The 19189-nt window shown below is 38.3% G+C and overlaps 1 protein-coding gene across 1 annotated transcript in view; it reads right to left on the bottom strand.

Moving 5' to 3' along the window:
* The window catches only part of ADAM22 (ADAM metallopeptidase domain 22), a 2281988-nt gene that overhangs the window by 68990 nt on the left and 2193809 nt on the right, over nucleotides 1-19189 (bottom strand). The window lies entirely within an intron of this gene.

Here is a 19189-nt window from a genome sequence, read left to right as displayed (position 1 = left end):
ACAAGCTTTTCAAGTGACTATGGGGAAATTTCCAGCCATCTGCAACAGACAGCTTGATCACCTGTCCATTTGCTGTGTAGTAAGACTTTTTTCTGTGTTATAGGTTCATAGGTTCATAGGTTCATACTAGGCTATCTGCAGTGACACTGAGGTAATTCCTGGGGTATATCGCGATTCCCATCCATTGGTCAAGATTTATTCATCAAATCTGGGGAGTTCTTTCAGTCGGGCAGCATAGGACAGATTTTGAGACCCTTTATCCTTTTGGTGAGGAACTTTGTGGCCTCTCCAGCTGCTGCAATCTGTGCTCAGTGGATTGCCACCTATTTGGTAGCTAGGGTAACCTTGTTTTTCCCAGGGTAGAGACCCTTCTGAAGGATATCTGTGTCAGATGTGTTTTCTACTGGCGCCCCAGTTGCAGTCATCTGCAAACTTTGTCAGCCATAACCCTCCTGTGTTTTTTGTGTACTGAAAGTAGATGCAAAAAAGAAGAGGGCTCCAGGACTGAGTGTCTGTGGACACCACTTGTGACAGGCTTTGAGTCACCCATCTTGTGATGTATGGGTTAACATTTAAGCTGATGAGTTTTTCAATGATACCCGAGGGGTATTGTATATCAAGGCCTTAGCCAGATCGAGGTAGGCTGTATGGACTGCCTTTCCTCATCAATGGCTTTGGTGACTGTTTCAAAAAGTCAACCAAGTTTAAAAGGCATGATCTGCCGGTCTGTGGAGGCACCGCTTTGTGTGTGGGACCCACAGTTGCAGTGCGCCACCCCCTGGTGTGTATCCAGAGGTAAGACTTTGATTAAACAGCTGTCCTAGCTGTGGGTTTAATTGTCCCATGGATGCTGTGTTTTTGCTTTGGAGAGCAGTTCTCACTTTGCACTGAACCTGTCAGCCAGTATGTTGGCAATGTCTGTAGGATCAGTAATCTTCACATCATTTTGAACTAGTTCTGAGCATATCTGGGAGTTTCCTCCTAGGTTTCTAACATAGCTAAAGAAGGCCTTATGATTGTCTTTTGAGTCTTTAGCTATTTTTCTCGAAATTGCTTTCGGGATGATTTTATGAGAGCTCTTAGTTTTTACTTATAGTGATCAAGGGTGTCTTACCTTTTAAGGATTTTGCTCTATCTTGTAGTAGCTTCCTCCTTTTGTTGTAGAGTTTGTTTATGGCTGGGGTCCACCAGACTTTGGTACAAAGAGTCTTTGTTTTGCTTGGGATTGCCTTATCCATGCAGTCCTGCAGGTGCTGGTTTGAGAAGTTCTTTACTGTGGTCTTTTTATTTCAGGTGGGGTGGGATGAGGACCTCCAGCGAGATTAGTTTGTGATCTGATCTCACCAGTGAGGGGTATACTTCGGTGTTGAACATTGTGCGATGGTGACTAGTTGTTCCATGGCATTTGAGTTTATGAATTCCAGGAACTTTTGGGCTAGGGTGTTTGGGCTTGAGTAGTGTTCCCAGTCTATATTAGGGTAATTGAAGTCACCTAGTATGATGGTGTTTGGTGATACATTTATCCCTCTAGTGTTTTCAGGAAGGCCATGTGAGTTTCCTGAGTTTGTGAGGGTGGCCTGTAACATGCTACAATTTGCAGAGCAGTCTTGCCTATGGTTAATTGCACCTGGATGGTCTCCGATGCATCGTCGCGTGCACCAGTCTTGAGGTGTGGGTGTCCTTGATGAATATGGATAGAACACATGATATGAGGTAAAACCTATTTTGAGATTTAGACTTCTGGCATTGTTTTGTGTTCTAGGGTGGTAGGTTTAGAATTTGAGCCTTGCCTAAAAGGCACTATGGGGTGGCCAGCATGTCATCCCAGGAAGACAGATACTGGATCCCCTTTGAATGACACCAGTGTTTAAGCCAATTGTTAAAGCTGATCATCTTATCTCTGTATTGTGGCATCATTCTTGGTGAAGGTAGGATACTGTTTCATGTAGTCGACAATGACTGAGTCATATTTGTACCTGCTGTTGAGAGACCTGAGTGCGACATCAGTGTGTCTGACTATGGAGTCACCAATGACTAGTGTGTCTGGCATTGTGTTTGGCCGTGTTCTGAGGTGGTGGTTGTTTGGGTGTCTGCTTTGGTGGCCTCTGCTGTTTTGGTAGATTTTTGATCAGAGCTGTGTGTTTATGTGTATGATTTGAGGTTGTAATGGTACGTATTTGTGTTTTGTGGGAGGAGGAAAGGGTTGTTCAGGTACATGAGGCAATTGAAACATTGCCTCAATATTCCCAGGTTCACCAGCTGAGCAGGAGAGGACACTAGCAACTGATCCCTCGACATGCTAGAAATCAAGGTAATAAGTACTGTAGGAGCAAGTGCTAGGTTTAATAGATAGAGAATAGTCTACTTGGAGTCAAGTGGATACCGTTAGGGACTGTAGTAGAAAATGTAAACAGAGCTTTACTCTTAATGTATCAGAACAACCAGACAACATATGGAACAAAATGCAATGTTGGTATACACAGCACATTAGTAAATGTAAAACTATGCAAATGGGTTATAACATTTGACTGGTATCTCAAACAAAAAATGTACTGTGTGACAAGTAAATGTTTATTATGTGAATCATGTGAAACTGCTTTCTGTGTACAATGCCATAAAAATACAGTGCAGGCCATTGTTCAAAAGTTAAACTGTATAGAACCAGAAAAAGGTGATTTGCTTACATTATATCCAGATGTAAACAATTGTGTCCTCTCACCACATGTGAAACATTAATTTCAGAGCTAGAACAGCAGTCAAATCAATTACTGACAGAACCTCCTGTAGATCTCATTACACCCTTTAGAGAGTATGTACAAAAATGGAATGAAGCCATTATGAAGCAACAGACAGACCAAGATTGGGAGAAAATGAATGATAAATTAACAGAAGAATTTAATAAATTCTTAAGAGACAAGGTGAATTCAGAAAGTTTAAGAGATACATACAAGAACTTTTCCAAAAATGCATAGGGACTTTGCAATCAGCAGGACAGACTACTGAAAAGCATCAGAAAGCCTGTAAAGAATTGCCAGAAGCAACTAACACTCTCCAGCAGCAAAGATAATCTAGTTAGCGATTATCATAAAAACTGTAAAGAATTACAGAAAGAAATTTTAGACCTCAAACGGCGTTTACAACATAAGGAGGATGAATTAGCTTGGTTGACAGTGACTAATTTACAGCGCACTACTTTAAAAGCCTAGCTTAAAAAAGCACTGCAAAACAGAAAACTAGTACAAGTTATAGAACAGGGAACCACTGCAGACCTGTATACACAAAGGTTACCACAGTGGAATGATAGAAAAGGCATACTTTACAACATGCTTGCATTTGAAGAATGGGTAGCATACACAGTAGGATCCGATCTATGGACAAATGCCTTACTCAGGTGTTTTTGGATTGTTATTCCCAAATGTTTTAAAACTTTCATCCAGTTAAATCAGAATACCTATAAATTAGATGATAAAGTAGGGTGTATGACCATTGTTCTCATGGCATACACACAAGGGTAGCCTCTCACAACTAAGCTGTTATATGATTTCAAAATCGCCATCTCATATAAAGTAATGGAGCAAGCTGACCATTTTAAACTAACATTCCAGATCATATACCAAAGATCAGAAAGGGACATGCAACAAACGGAGATACAAAAACAGTTAATACACTTCTTTTTAGAGCAAGTAAAAGGGGTTCCAATGGATATTAAATGCATTTATGAAGAAGATATTAAATGCATTTATGAAGAAAACTCAAATACCCTCACTGACTTAGTACAAAAACTAATGCAGGGACGGACTATTGCTGATGATGGGACATTATACTCACACCATATCTTTGCACTAGGAGAAGGGAGTGAGCCATTTGTAGTAATTAGTGAAATAAAAAGTCGGGGAAGGCAAGGGTGGTGTGTCCAACCACCAGCAGAAAGAGCTGCTTCTGCACCACAAGCTCCTGTTCCTGTGTCTGCAGCACCAGGATCAGACACAGGTAATGAACAAAAAGTACCAATATGTTTTTTTTCTGTAAGAAAATAGGGCATGTTAAGCAAAAGTGTTATCATTTTACAAAGTTTGGCATAAAAAAAGGAAGAACAGGGTGTGTTTCCAAAAACAGAGCCAAAAGATTCACAAAACAAGTCAGAAAAACAGATCAATGCACAGAGACCTTACAATATTGATAAAGACAGCTATAAGGGCCATCAATACATAGGAAAAGGGGATGTATGTCCCATAGATTTTCAGGCAAATTCACCTGTAAATCCAAAATATTTGGTAGAGCAGGCAGAAGGCATAGCTAGGCAACAATTACGAAAGGAAATTGAAAAACCTAAATACGTAGATCACTCAGACACAGAGGAAGATAATAAACATGAACATGCAGTGTGTCATATTGCATTTGACAATAAAGATGAGGGTGAGTGGATCCCTTACAATAGGGGTGTGCCCCCTACTCTGGTATCTTTCCTGACTACTTTTAAAAAGGGTCGAGACAGACGACCATTGATTGATATCTGGGTAGAGGGATCACTATGGAAAAATGTCTTATTAGACACAGGAGCAGCAGTATCCATCACAAATAGACAGTTACCTGTAAGGTTTGCATTTCAGCATTTAATGGTACAGGATGCTATGCAGTGAATAGCCAAGATGCAGACAAAGTTTCAACAAGAGGGACAGACATGGAAGGGTGCATTTTTAATGCACCCATTCTGCTCAACTACCATTATTGGTATGGAGATTTTAGGACCTTTGGGCATAGTAACTGGTTTGCCTAACAGTATTTTGTGGATAGGAGACAGTAAGAAAGGTGAGGGAGAAAAAAGTGCTGGTTACTGTGCAATCCCTCTACCTGAATAAAATGACAAGCCTACAGGATATTTAAATATATAGACAGTGAGGATGTGTGGCAGCATTTACAACATCAGTTCTCAGACCTGTGGTCCAAGGGAACCAGTGACAGTGGAAAACTAGAAATACCAGTAGGGGTGGGTAGTGATCAAGACTATATACCACCATTTCAAAAACAGTATCCCATCCCTAGGGAGGCAGAAGAACATATGGAAAAATGTATTGCAGAATGGGAAAAGGAAGGAATCATACAAAAAGGCAACAGTCCCACAAATTCACCAATCTAGCCAGTCCAGAAAAAAAGATGTTTTTTACCATCTTGTTACTGATTTATGGAAGGTTAATCAGTACACAACTCCTACAGCACATTTGATTCTGGGAGTTCCTGAGCTGGCTACACATATTAAGCCACAATGTAAGTGGTTTACAGTAGTAGATTTAGCAAATGGCTGTTTTTGCAGTACCATTCAAGAAAAAAGACTCTCCACAGTTTGCCTTTATATTTAAAAAACAGCAATATGTCATGACAAAGTTACCTGAGGGATTTCAGAACAGTCCAGTTATTTTTCACCAGACAGTAGGATCCATTCTGCAACACTTGGAAAAGGATGATTCAGTGTTACATTACATTGATGACATATCGATTTGGTCAGAAACAGTAGAAGAGCATGTACAACTTCTTCAAAATGTTTTCCATACTCTGCAGCAAGCAGGATTTAAGGTTAAAACTGAAAAGATTCAGTTTATGACACAAGAAGTTAAGTTTCTATGTAGTATCATAAGACCATCAGGAAGGTCTCCTTGCCCAATGCACGTGCAAGGAATTTTACAAATGCAAAGGCCATTGACTGCAGCAGACCTACATAAATTCATGGAAATCATGAATTACAATAGGGAATTTACAGAGGATTATGCAGCTGTGGCTACTCCTCTATACAAAATGTTACAAGAACAAAAGAACTCCACCTTTTTTAGAGTGGGGACCTCATGAGAATGAAGCATTTTTGCAAATGAAAGTAAAACTAGCACAAGCCACAGAATTAACAGCACATACACCAAGGTTGCCATTTGTGTTACAAGCAGCAGCTGGAAAGAAAATATTATCAGTGGTACTATTACAGGAATGGCCACATGGTGACAATAACGGAACACGTTCTGCAGTCGCAAAATGAGTCCAGTGGAATTAGGCTATCACCCCTGCATACTGCAGTTATTAGCCATTTACTAGGGTATCAAACAAACTGAGTATTTGACTGTTATTTCTAGCATTATAGTACAAACACCACAAAGAGCAATAAAAGCTCTGACAGACAATTTTAAAATGAATAAAATCACAGATGGTATTAGTCAGGCAGTTTTTGAAAATGGATGGCACTTTTCAGAATGAAAACTGTCACCGTACAGAAGGCGACAAATATTATTTGTCAAACCACATGGGATATGAAGGAAAACAGCATAACTGCTTAGAAAAAATAGTGTCACCTGACATACAATTTCTGGCATCTGATTTTGACCACTTTAAGCCATCTGTTTTTGTAGGCGGAGCATGGTTTTCGACAAAGGTAAATTCTGGACAGGATTTGCTGGAGTTCCAGAGAATCCACAGCTGGGTTATTCCGATCTACTCAAGTTACCAGGGCATATGTCACCTCAGTGAGCTGAACTAGAGGCAGCACTGTATGTGCTAAAGTATTGCAATCCTGTTAACATTTATTCAGACAGTGCTTATGTTGTAAATTCTTTAAGACTGCATATGGACACTTGGGTAAGGCAAGGATCTGTGGACAGTGCAGGCAAACAATTACAGCATGCTGAAGTATTAAAAGACATACATAAAGTAATAACAATGTCAAATCAAGAAGGACAGTACACCATTTTAAAAGTAAAAGCACATCAGAAACCAACAAGTGAAACTTTCAGGTTAAATGCATTAGTTGACTCATTAGCAAAACAAGCGGCACAAAGTGGAAAAACGCTTCTAGATATGTATATACTTATACAGAAATTAGTGCCCTAAAAACAGAAGTTAGTGCCTTACAAGAGCTATACCAACAGTCAATCAAGGAAGACCTCATAAACATTTAAAAAAAGGAAGGTTTAAAAGAAGAAACAGACCACTGCATGACAGCAAGAGTAGACCCAAAGGAGTACTATGTATATACCACTACAAAAGGACTGCAGTTGCCTTATGTGTCATATCAGTTAGCATGTCAGTTGGTCAAATTAAGTCATCAAACATTAGTGCATCTAGGAGCAAATAAGTTATGGGTAGTTGTAAAAGAATAGTTTAAAAAAGGTCCGTAGGCTAATTGTAGAAGAATGTCTAATCTGTTTTCAGGTAAATGCTAAAAGTAAAAGACCTCAGTTACATTGGGTAAAGCCAGGAAAATGGCCATTGTATACAGTTGAAATAGACTATGCAGGTCCTTTGCCAACCACAACAGGAGGCTACAGATACCTACCAGTAGTAATGGATGTTTTTTCAAAATGGGTAGAGGCAATTCCCACCAAAACCATGACAGCAAAGGCAACAGCAAAAGCCTTATGGAAAAATATTTTTTGTCATTAGGGCTGGCCAAGAATCATTGAATCGGACAATGGTCTGCAGTTTGTTAATGACCTAATAAAGCAAATGTGTAATCTGTTAGGAATTCAGCAAAGGTTTCATGTGCCTTATCACCCACAGTCAAATGAAATTGTAGAACGAATGAATCATACACTTAAGGAGCATCAAAAAGGCATATCTTGAAAAGGGAAATCTTATGGGCATAACAGCAACACCCAATAGTAAGACAGGAATATCTCCTTATGAAATTATGACAGGGAGAAAAATGCCATTACAGTTACCTTTTGATCCTGACACACCAGACGGTAGACCTATGTTAGAAATCAGTAAGCATCAGCAATGGTTAAAACAGCTTACAGAAATATGTGATTACTATGCAAGACATGTATTTCACCTACGGAAAAAGGTATCAGTTTTACTGCCTGAAGAAAACCTTCCCTGTGAAACAAAAGTACTGGTAAAAACGTGCCAAATGGAAGGGCCATGGGATAGCAATTGGCAAGGCTCTTTTGAAATTGTGGAACAAATTGGACCATTAGTGTATAAAATTAAAGGAACAAAGAAAAAGAAGACAATGTTGGTACATAAAGATCAGGTAAAAATTGTTAAAACTAGTACGCAATGTAAATCTGACCAAGTGTATTCTTTTGCAGGTTCCTCACAGATGAAGCATAATGAAATTGACATGGTTTAAAGTGCATCCTTTTGAAAATCCAGTTTTGGATGAACAAAGGCAAAATGATTCAGCAATGAAAAATCTCTATTTAAAGGATTTTTTTTAAGTAATCATAGCTATCATTTTAGTTATTATTGTACTGCTTAGCATTAAATTGTATTTGCAGCCTGTTAATCAAACTGTAATGTTACACGAAAGAGAATAAAGTCGTGGAAAAATGAGCAAGATTGATCACCATCTTTTAATACATTTTTGGCAAGACAATGTTGGTATGCAAAAAGTATAAATGTTTCTGATTGCTGGGTATGTAGTTTAATACCTAAAATAGCAAGGGTCATGCTCCTGTGCCGATTCTACTAGATACTATTGATAATTAGAAGGTATTAATAAACAAAAAAGGAGACCAAGTTATAAATGTACAACTTCATAATGCAAGAGTACAGTTATCTGCTGTAGTACAGGGAATCGTGTTTTCAGCAAAATGGAACCATCCCGATGGGTAACAGTAATTGTTCTAGAACAATTAAAATGGTAAATTTTCATAAACACATACCAGAATGTGGTGTATTTCATCATGGTTATCCTATTTTAATACCAGTCAAGGGTCAGTTAATACTAAATGAAACAATGGTACATCATTATTCACAAAACGTTGAAAATCTGTGTACAACTACTGTTGCGTGTTGGTGAAATAAAATAAATAAATATTTTATGGTTGTACATGATACAACTCCTACTATGGGACAAGTAAACAGCAGCAAAGTGAAAAGCAGTGTTGCCCTGTCAGACAGGTTATATTACATTTGTGGTAAATATGCTTATAAATGGTTACCAAAGGGATGGGATGGTATCTGCTATATAGGATTAGTAATACCAGCAATGCATCATGTAAATGAGTTACCAATGCAAAGTATTAGAAATGCAAGAAAGAGAAGAGATATACTACCTGTAATTCAAAGTCCAGAAAATCCAGTAAACACCCTAGATAAATGAAGTATATATCACCAAAATCTTGATTAATTAAAATTAAAAGATATGGAGCTAGGAGATGATGTGATTTCCAGAGCAGGTATGGAGCAGAAAAAGCCATTTGAGAGTTAAATAAAATGATCCAAACTAGATGAAGTATTGGCAAATGCCACTTTCAATGCAATTTCTGACATTACAGTTGAAATAACAGCCATATGAACTATGGTTTTACAAAATTGAATGGCATTAGATTACATACTAGCATCCCAAGGGGGTACATGTGCCCTAATAGGAGAACAATGCTGTACATTTATTCCATATAAATCAGAGTCTCTAAAAATGCATTTAGAAGTTACTGCACAAGTGTCACAACATAGAAGAAAAAATTGGGATGGCAATTGGAGCAAGTGGTTTAGCAGTTTGTTTACGGGCTGGACAGGAGAAATCATTATGTTTTCAATTGCTATTATTGTTATTATTATGGTTGGCTGCATGTTATTCATGTGTGTTAAAGTTTTCCTAACAAAAGTCATTCAGCAAGTTACTGTTGTCAATTGTCATGATGAAAATATTCTACCAAATAATGATGAATTTGTTTCTCTGGTTTAAAATAAAAAGGGGGAACTGTTAGAGTGTGCTAAGCAATGAATAAAAAGTTAAAATAAATTCTGCTGTTAATAAGCTAAGGGTTGTGCTAAATGATTAAAATAAATGATGCTGTTAATAAGCTAAATGAACTCGGCATCCATACTCTGTAGCAAGGACAAGTATGTACACATGTGAGTAAATAGCAAGTTTGTGGTTAAAGCCTAACCTGAAAAAATAGTAACTTGACCAGAAAAAACAAACTATGTGGCACAAACAATTGAAACTTGACCAGAAAAGAACTGTGTGCCAAAAACAACTGAAACCTGACCAGGAAAGAAAAAATGTGTGGAAAAAACAATACGAACTTCACCAGAAAGGAAGAACTGTGTGGCAAAACAGCTCTTGGGACAAAGGAAACATCTGCTTAGTGGACCTCAAAGAAACCAATGTGTTCCTTGTAAAAACTGCATAAAAAGACTGTAAAAAACAAGCTGTGTTAAGGTATGTAGGAACTCAGGTTCCGAGGTAAATGGAGAATGAAAGGTTATCATCTATATCTGTACTGAGAAGCAAATCTTGTACATTAAAGCAGTAGCTGTAACAGTATAGTACATGTCCTCTGTTATAGAAACAAGTTGTTTATTAGTAACTGTGCTTAGGTTAATGTAGTACAGTGCTGCAAAGTATATTTTCTTATCAGAGTGCAACCTGCAAGACTTTGTGTCATAAAAAAATTTGATTTTATTAGCAGCATCATAATTAATTTTTCAATACGTAATTCATTCTTCAAGGCAGCAGACACTGCACTTGCAGATGAAGCACTGAAATGCAAAGTTGTTTGCCAGTAGCAACCTCTGCATTAATAATAGTTCTCTTTAATGTGGCATTATTCAGATGACTTTTATTTCTGCAGAGATTGTGCATATTGACTTTGCATATGTTATCGGGTGGTTAATATCTGTTGCGCTCTCTTAAGTACTCTTCTGTTTAAACAGTGCTACATGTGCCTGGATCTTGTGTTTTGATGGTAGTGATCATTATGCAATTTCATGTAGTTCATCCAAAGCTACACATAAAGTGCATGTAATTTATTTCTTCAAAATTGAACAGTGCAGTAGTGCAGTGGTAGAGTTGTTGCTTCACAGCAAGAGGTTTTCCAGTTTGATTCTTGGCTGGAGTGCCTTCTGTGTGGAGTCTGCATGTCCTCCCTGTATTCATGTGGGTTTTCTCCAGGTACTCTGGTTTCCTTCCATGTTACGAAGACATGCATCTGGAGCATTTCTCCCCGGGCCTCTGCTGAAAATTGGCTTAATTCCAAGTTCCAAGTTGGACTTTCCTGGTTAACAAATGTTAAATAAATAAATAAATAACAATAATGGGTGAACATAGTCAACAAAGTGGCTATAATTGCTGCTGGGGGTGAGGGAATCTCTGGGGATTAATGTACCTTATTCTCATCATCTGGTCATTTTAAAACCATCTTTAACCTGGCTTTGCAGGACTAGTGAGAATGTGTGTGTGTGTGTGTGTGTGTGTGTGTGTGTGTGTGTGTGTGTGTGTGTGTGTGTGTGTGTGTGTGTGTGACTCAAGATGGAATACTCTGGCTACTTTGTTATTGTGTGAAACAAATTTGAAATATGTGACTTCGGGTATTTTTGCTATTATTACTTTTTTTGACACAGACATCTGACAAGGATGCAGTCAACAAAATAGTTATAACTGCTGGGACTGCAGGATGTCTGTGGGTATAAATGTATGCATAGTCTGCCATTGGCTAGAATATTTTCAATAAATGTGAGTTTCAAGGGAAGAGAAATTTAGTGTCATTCATGCTAGATCTGTTTTCAATGTTAAGACTTTTGTTTAACAAATGGCCATCAGTGTTTGTGCTATAAAAGTCGAAATAAAAGTTTTAAATAAAATCTCTACAATCTTTGTAGAAGTAAAGAAGACAATAATATACATATTGACAAGACATGAAGAGTGTTCATGGTGAGTGAGGAGAGACCTATAAGTAATGGGACACTGGATCACCAAATTGGCATAGCTATGGGCACATGATGTGCCCATAGCTACACCAGAGGTTTCCCTATAGTAAATATTATTAAACATGAACACATTATATTTGAGTACTAATTCCAAAAGATAGCAGTTGAAATCTGTTTAGTTGCTAATACACTTTTATCAAGCAAGACACTTCTAACCATCTGAATCCCTTCTAAATGGGGTATTGAAGCAAATAGCAATTTCTCATCTAAAGTGACCATAAATGGAGTCTTTACTGATGTTTCATCTTAAAACTGCGATGGTGGTGCTGCAGTAGCGTTGTCGCCTCACAGTAAGACGTCCTGTTAGATTCTCAGCTAGAGCGTCTTCTGTGTCGAGACATGCGTGAATGGGTGTACCTTCATTGAAGGTTGTGCGTCAGGGCTGGGAACTCAGCATGTAAAAAAAAATCTACTGCCAATCATTAGCGGACCGGAGTTCCGCTGTGGTGACTCCTAACCGGGAAAAGCCGAAAGACACAACAACAACAACTGATGTTTAACCTTATGTAAACATAAAAAGGCCTTGCAAAAAGTGTTTAATATCTCTAAGTACCGTGTCACATTTATCAAGAATAGGTCTAAGTACTTTTCCTACATATATAGACAAGGGTTTCGCTAACCATGCCCTCCCGCCACAATGGGTCTGAATGTGTCAGCGGATTTTTAAGTATTTAGGAATCCCATTTAGCTATGCCAATTTGGTCATGACATGCTGGGAGGAGAAACATCTATTAGGTTCACAGTCTGGAAGGGAACTTTTTTCCTTTTATCGTAGATTTGTTGACAACCTTTTCCTGCTTTGGCAGGGAACAAAGACAGAGCTAAGTTCTTTGTGAATTATTTAAATACAAGTTGTAGCTTCTTAGAATTTATGTTTACTATTTCAGATTCCAGCACTGATTTTTGGATGCCCAGATTATTAGGGATGGTACTGGCATCTTGTATACTCAATTATATCGAAAGGAATGTTATCGCCCAACTTATTTACATTGTCAAAGCATGCATCCTAAGCATGTCTTTAAAAATATTTTGAAGGGACATACATTAAGGAACAGCAGTCTCACTACTCATGATAGTGAACTAGAAGAGAGGTTAGACATAGTTAAGGAGGAATTTTTAATAAGAGGCTATAAGGAAATGGACATTACATTAATATATGATGAAGTTAAAAGTGGCAGGAATAGTGTGGGAAAACCTTATTTTTTCCTACCCCATACATGTAATCATACGAAGGATAGCCTAAATAAAGGGATACCATTTTCAATTACCTATTATACAGATGATCGGGGTATTAGGAATATAATATGGAAACATTGGCATGTGTTACAAGTGGAACCAGCTATAGCCCAGTTAGTGAGGTCCAGTCCACTTTTTGGTTTCAAGAATAAACAGTCTTTAAAATGTAAACTTTGTTATCCTAGGAATGGTGGACATACATTAGATAACACAGGGGAGGTTGGCACGTGGAAATGTGGAGCTTGCTCTTTTTGCCATTTAATCAATGAGTCAACAATATTCGTGCATCCACACAATGGCAGAACATATAAAATTAGGGCAAAGGTTGACTGTAATACAAACAGCTTAGTGTATGTTGCCCTATGCACAGTCTGTAATCAGTTTTACATAGGTAAAACAAACATGCGTCTAAGGGAGAGAATGAGAGACCATCTGTACTGTGCATGTAGAGGTTTAACCTGCAGTGCCATTGCTAAACACATGATTGAGAAAGGAGAGAAACATATTTTTATGTTCTCAGTGTTAGAAGTTATACCCCCTAGTGTTAGGAGAGGGGATTTGACCAATGCTACAGAACAAGCAGAGTTGAGATGGATATTTAGACTGAGAGTACATCAAGACTATGGGTTGAATGACTATGTTTCTATACAACCAGCCTTAAAATTCAGAAGGCTGAAGAAATAAGTTTTAAAAAGTTTTAAATAATGTTGTAGAATTTTATTGTACTGTATGTTTTCTGTGATGTAAAGAGTTATGTTTGTAAAAATAGTTTTTAAAGTAGACAGACTGCTAATGACTTAGTTATGCTTAGTCTTTAAACTGTAGTAGTATCAAGCAATTAGTTACTTAGCAACCATAACTGTCTGCATGTCTATTGGTTGGGGTGGTTCAGGGGAATACTATCTTTGTATTTAATTCATGGTGTTTTAGTTGTTGAGTACGATCTGAAGAAGCAAAAGTGGTTTTGCGAAAACGCTCGTCTTTTATTAAAGTCTTGGCTTGTTTTATCCACTCGCTGTGTTTCTGCTCTAGTTTTTTGTTGCTTTTTCATTGAACTTTTAAAACTGAGCAGTTTATTGCAGAGGATTTACTTCTTCTTTTTGGCTACTGATAACATACAAGGGATATTAAAAATGGTAACTGTGACAATCCCTTAGCTGTACATTTTAGAAAATATCATTCTGGAAATTTTATGCTGCTTAGAGGGTGTATTTTAGAGCAAATTGCTGTAGGTATTGGTGAGGTATTGTCTATGAATGATAAATTGCTGCATAAAGAGGCTGTTTGCATTCTTAAATATAACACTTTGTCTCCACAGGGACTTAATACGAAATTTAATTGGAAGCACTTAATTAATATATAATGAGGGATATGTTGACTGTATGATTGTTTATTGTCTCGAGTGTTTATGGGATGCATTTCCAGTCTTTTACACACTCCTTGAAGGCTTGCTGGCCGAGGCGGTAGAATGTAACAAATTTTGTTTTCATCTGTGGCTGCTGTTCTTTTTTAAATTGATTTGAAAGATTCTTCCTGCAGTCATTTTCAGGAGATCCTGGAATGTTTTCATTAGCTGGTTCTAAGCATTTTCCTATTATACTTGACTGATCATGTTGCCATTTCTTCCTTCCCTGGCCCTCAGATAATTAACCAGATTTCTGAATTTCTTTACCTTCTTATTGCCTGCTGTTGCTGCTTCTTCAAGTATGGAGATTCTCTTTCAGCCTTTTCTTGGTGGTTGTTTATTACATTATTTTTTTTCTTTATTGGTAGTCACTGTAGCACTTACTGCTAACTTGCCATTTATGAATGACGGCTGGTTTTGAAAGATGTTTGCCAGTGTTGTGGTAAAAAATGAGCTGCTCTCCATGTCTCAGTGATAAGAGAAGGTGAATGTATGATTCTTTCAGCAGCCATAAACTGGATCAGCTAATGTATGGACAATGCCTCTTCCTGGTTATGATGTGATTCATGCTGGCCTATAATCATGCTGTTTGAGTGTCTTTCAGCTTTATAGTTTTATGACTGTCTGGTGAGAACATCTGGGACCTTGACAGGATTTACTCTGTCTGCTATCACCCCCTTCTTTTTGGTAAACAGTTTTGCTTTGTACATCCTCTTTGTCATTCTTGAAAGTTGTCTCTTGTTACAGGTAGATTGCTTAACACTTTGTATTTGGATGGCTTCCTGATCAGATGTAGTGTCAGGTTTTACTTTACACAACATGCATTATACGAACCACAATGTCAAGTGTTAAGGATTATTTTTAAGTAAATGATGGGCCCAAGGAGGGCTGCAAAGGGGCTGCCTATCTCTTCACAAGCCTTCTGATGTTTTTTTTAAACTTTCTATGGGAATATATAGGCTAGATGATGTCTATGTAATTATTTGCATCTGTTCACCAGAAAGTACAGCTCACTATAAAACCTTCCATAAACATTGCAATCACTCAAGAAAACCATCATTATTATGGCTTATGGGAAACTGTTTGGTGGATGGCAACATAAGTTATGCGCTGTCTGCACCATAATCATTATAAGAAAGGGTACAATCCTTAGCATACACAGTCCTGAATTAAAAAAAATAAAAGCTACAGAGAACCTCATATAATTTCCTGTACCTCAAGGGGTAAAAGAAAAATCCAAATGGATCTATCTTTCAAAAATGACAGACATACATTGGATAGTAAAGCATAGATGTTGTTGTTTGTCTTTTCGGCTTTTCCCGGTTAGGGGTCACCACAGCAGAATAGTAAAGCATAGATATGAGACAGTATTACCTTGCATAAAGGGTTGTGTGTCATTGCAACAGATTGCCTGAATAAATATTGCAAAGGAAAGCAGCACTAATATGCAAAAACACATGGGAGAATCACAGGGGAATCATTATCAAGGCTGGATTAAAAGTAAGCTGCTTACTTATTAAGATCTCCAGTTTATCCAGCAGATGGATGTATTTACTGTTCCATTGCACAGCTTTTGGACTCATGTAGCTTGCATTTATTGCTACTGTTCAGGCTATGTATTATGGCTTGCATGTACTGCTACTGCTAAGGCTGTGTATTATGGATTGCATGTACTGCTACTGCTCAGCTTGTATATTATGGATTGCATGTACTGCTACTGCTCAGGCTATGTATTATGGCTTGCATGTACTGCTACTGCTCAGGCTATGTATTATGGATTGCATGTACGGCTACTGCTCAGGCTGTGTATTATGGCTTGCATTTATTACTCCTGCCCAGGCTGTGTATTATGGCTTGCTTTTACTGCTACTGCTCAGCTTTTGTCCTGTGTATGTTGTTTTGTCACTGTACTGTACCGCTCTCAATCCTTGCTGTCCTGTTGCTTAACCTCAGTACCCATGCTGATAACTCCAGTACTTGTGTGCCTTGTTTTACTGTTGTAGTGCACCCCCCTTCAGTCTTGCAGCTCAGTTGCTTAGTTTTTAACACTGTTGTAGCTTGTCTTACTGCTGTACTCTACCCCTGTCACTCCTTGTCACCCCATACCATACATTTTTTTCACTACAGATCTATTGGACCACCTTGCTTAATGGGACACCTGTACTGCTGATGTTATGTGTCACTCAGATTACTTATACTGAGTTGCAAAGTTTTGGGGCACCTTTGCTACTTTAAACAGTTATGTTGCATTACAAAATTTTGTGGCACCCTGTAATATTACTTGTAAATCTTTGTGGCACTAGTGCATATTACTTGTGCCCTTTCTTGTCTTAGGTAGCATATATGTAGAATCTAATTATCCTGTTTGTTCCGCTCGATTTCCAGACACCATGATACTACAGTTTTTGCCTTCCCTCTTTTGTTGCCATCCTCCTAGTATTAAGTACACTGAGGCAGTGTAAGAGCTACTTAATGCCTATTGACAGCACCAGACACAGAATACAGTTTTGACAGGTGTATGTACATTAACTACAGGCAAGCATACTCAGAATGAGATTCCAAACGTACAAATGGATCAATAAACCAGCAACTCATAAAATCCAGTCATTCGAAGAGCTCAATATGGAAATAAGACACTCAACTTCATCAGAAGTGCAATAAAAAAAGCTTCAGCTTCAGTAAAAATATAATGACAAAAAACATTTTACCAAAAGACACAGTGCAAAGTAGCTTTCCATAGGACTAAGCAAACACCAGCATACCATCAACTGTCCTCGAATAAACAATGATATCCATAATAGTGCACCCGAAAACATGATGTAAAAAGCATTGCATCTGGCATTCCACAGAACCAAATGATCAATGGAAAAGCAACAACAGTCCTAAATAAGATACAGTCCTTAGAATGTACAAAAAATTATTTGTTCTGATATAAATTCCCTACTGCAGGTAAGTCAATTTACATGATTCATGAAAAATGTGAGTCAGAGACAGCTTTAGCCACAATGTGGAAGACCTCTTTATTGGCTCACTTGGATGTCTCTGATGTGCATTTTTCTGCCACTAGTGCTAATAGCCCTGTGCAGCTGTACTGTACACTGGTGGCCCATGCATCTCATTGCCACAGGCACTCTCCCACTCTCTCTCTCTCTCTTACACACACACACACACATGCAGATTTAGACATTCATGTAGACACACACAATACACATACACATATCCACTCAACGTCAAACAACCCAAACATTCGATTAGGCTTATGGACACACTAACCAAACACTCAATCAGACTCAGAAACAGTCTCACACACTTGCCCATTGAATGACATGCATGTTGTTTCCCCACACAAACACACACACACACCCATTCGACATCAAACACCCTCACTCGATCAGACTCATGGACAAACTCACAGACTCGCCCATTGAACTACATATGCATGCTATTCTGCATGTGTATACACACACACACACACACACACACACACACACACACACACACACACACACACTTCATTCATGCCCATACAGACATGCACACACACTTCCACTGACATACACACACTAATATACTCCCACCCCCGCATCTACACTGAGCTTCGCTAAATGTATGCACTGTGACTTCTTCCACTGAAGTCAATGGCTGACTGCAGTCTTTTCATGGTGTTAACTTTTCCAGCCTGGTCTGGCAATCTCCCCAGATGAGTGATTCTCTGTATTGCTCAATGGTACATTGGTAGCTGCAGACATTTCTGGGAGAGGGCAAATGGCTAATTAGCATTAGACACTCCTCCAAGTTGCCTCATTACCACCTACCATGGCCGATGGAAAGGTCCTACATACTGAAACTCCCACTCACAGAAAATTAGTGCAGTAGGGTGCCTGTTAGGGAGTGCCTACAACAGTTTATGGGTACATCTCCACATTACTGCACTTATCATAGGTTCATATGTTCATAGGTTGGTACTAGGCTATCAGCCCTAGGGCCTATACATGCCTAGTCATAACAATTCCCTGGCTATTTCTTCCCACACTATTTACTTCCCTGGACCCCTGTCTAGCAGGGCGACTGACGTGATCCCCGGAGTGAATTTCCTTTCTCCCATCCAATCGTCAAGGTTCCTTTTGAAGAGGGCCAAAGAGGCACTCTGCTTGACATGTATGGGCAATCTATTCCAGAGTCTGTGGAGTCTCTGGGTCAGGAACCTATCCCTCATCATCAACATGGCCACCAAACAATATACCCAGTAAAAGACTGATCATGTCAGCAATCCAAGAAAAGCTCAAAGTACTTAGATTTGCAACATTCATCTGATGCTGTTCTATTTATTTAAACTTTGCATGTTTGTTCATATCACAGAATAAAAGGATGACAATCAAATCTGTGTTATACAGCATTTGAAACATTACTCAAAAACAATATTCTTTCTCAGATTTTTGACAGTGTCTAACGTCACTGTTTTGCAGTCTTTAAAAAGGCCAACTTACTGTCCTTGGTAAAGTATATTAAGCACACACTGGCTACTATATTATGCTGTAGTCCATTAGTTATTCTGCAATTTCTTTACCTGTTTTGAATAACTTTAATCCAGCATGATCTACTTTTACATATAGTAGTTGAATGAGTTCGAAAAACCTATGACTAATTATACTGTTGCAAGATAACACCTCCAAAAATATGATTTCTTGATAAAATTATCATATTAACATTAAAGTCAGTTATGTTTCTGCAACAGTGGGGCAGCTGTAGATGCTACAATCATTCCAAGTCACAGTACTGTCGCAGAGTAAATCTGACACCAAATATTGGCTAACGTCTTAAGAGACCTGAATCTGTTTTAAGATAAGAATG

This window comes from Protopterus annectens, chromosome 3.part1 (assembly GCF_019279795.1).
Source record: "Protopterus annectens isolate FY-2018-M chromosome 3.part1, PAN1.0, whole genome shotgun sequence".
Classification (NCBI taxonomy): Eukaryota; Metazoa; Chordata; order Ceratodontiformes; family Protopteridae; genus Protopterus; species Protopterus annectens.
This window is presented reverse-complemented; position numbering and strand designations above follow the sequence as displayed.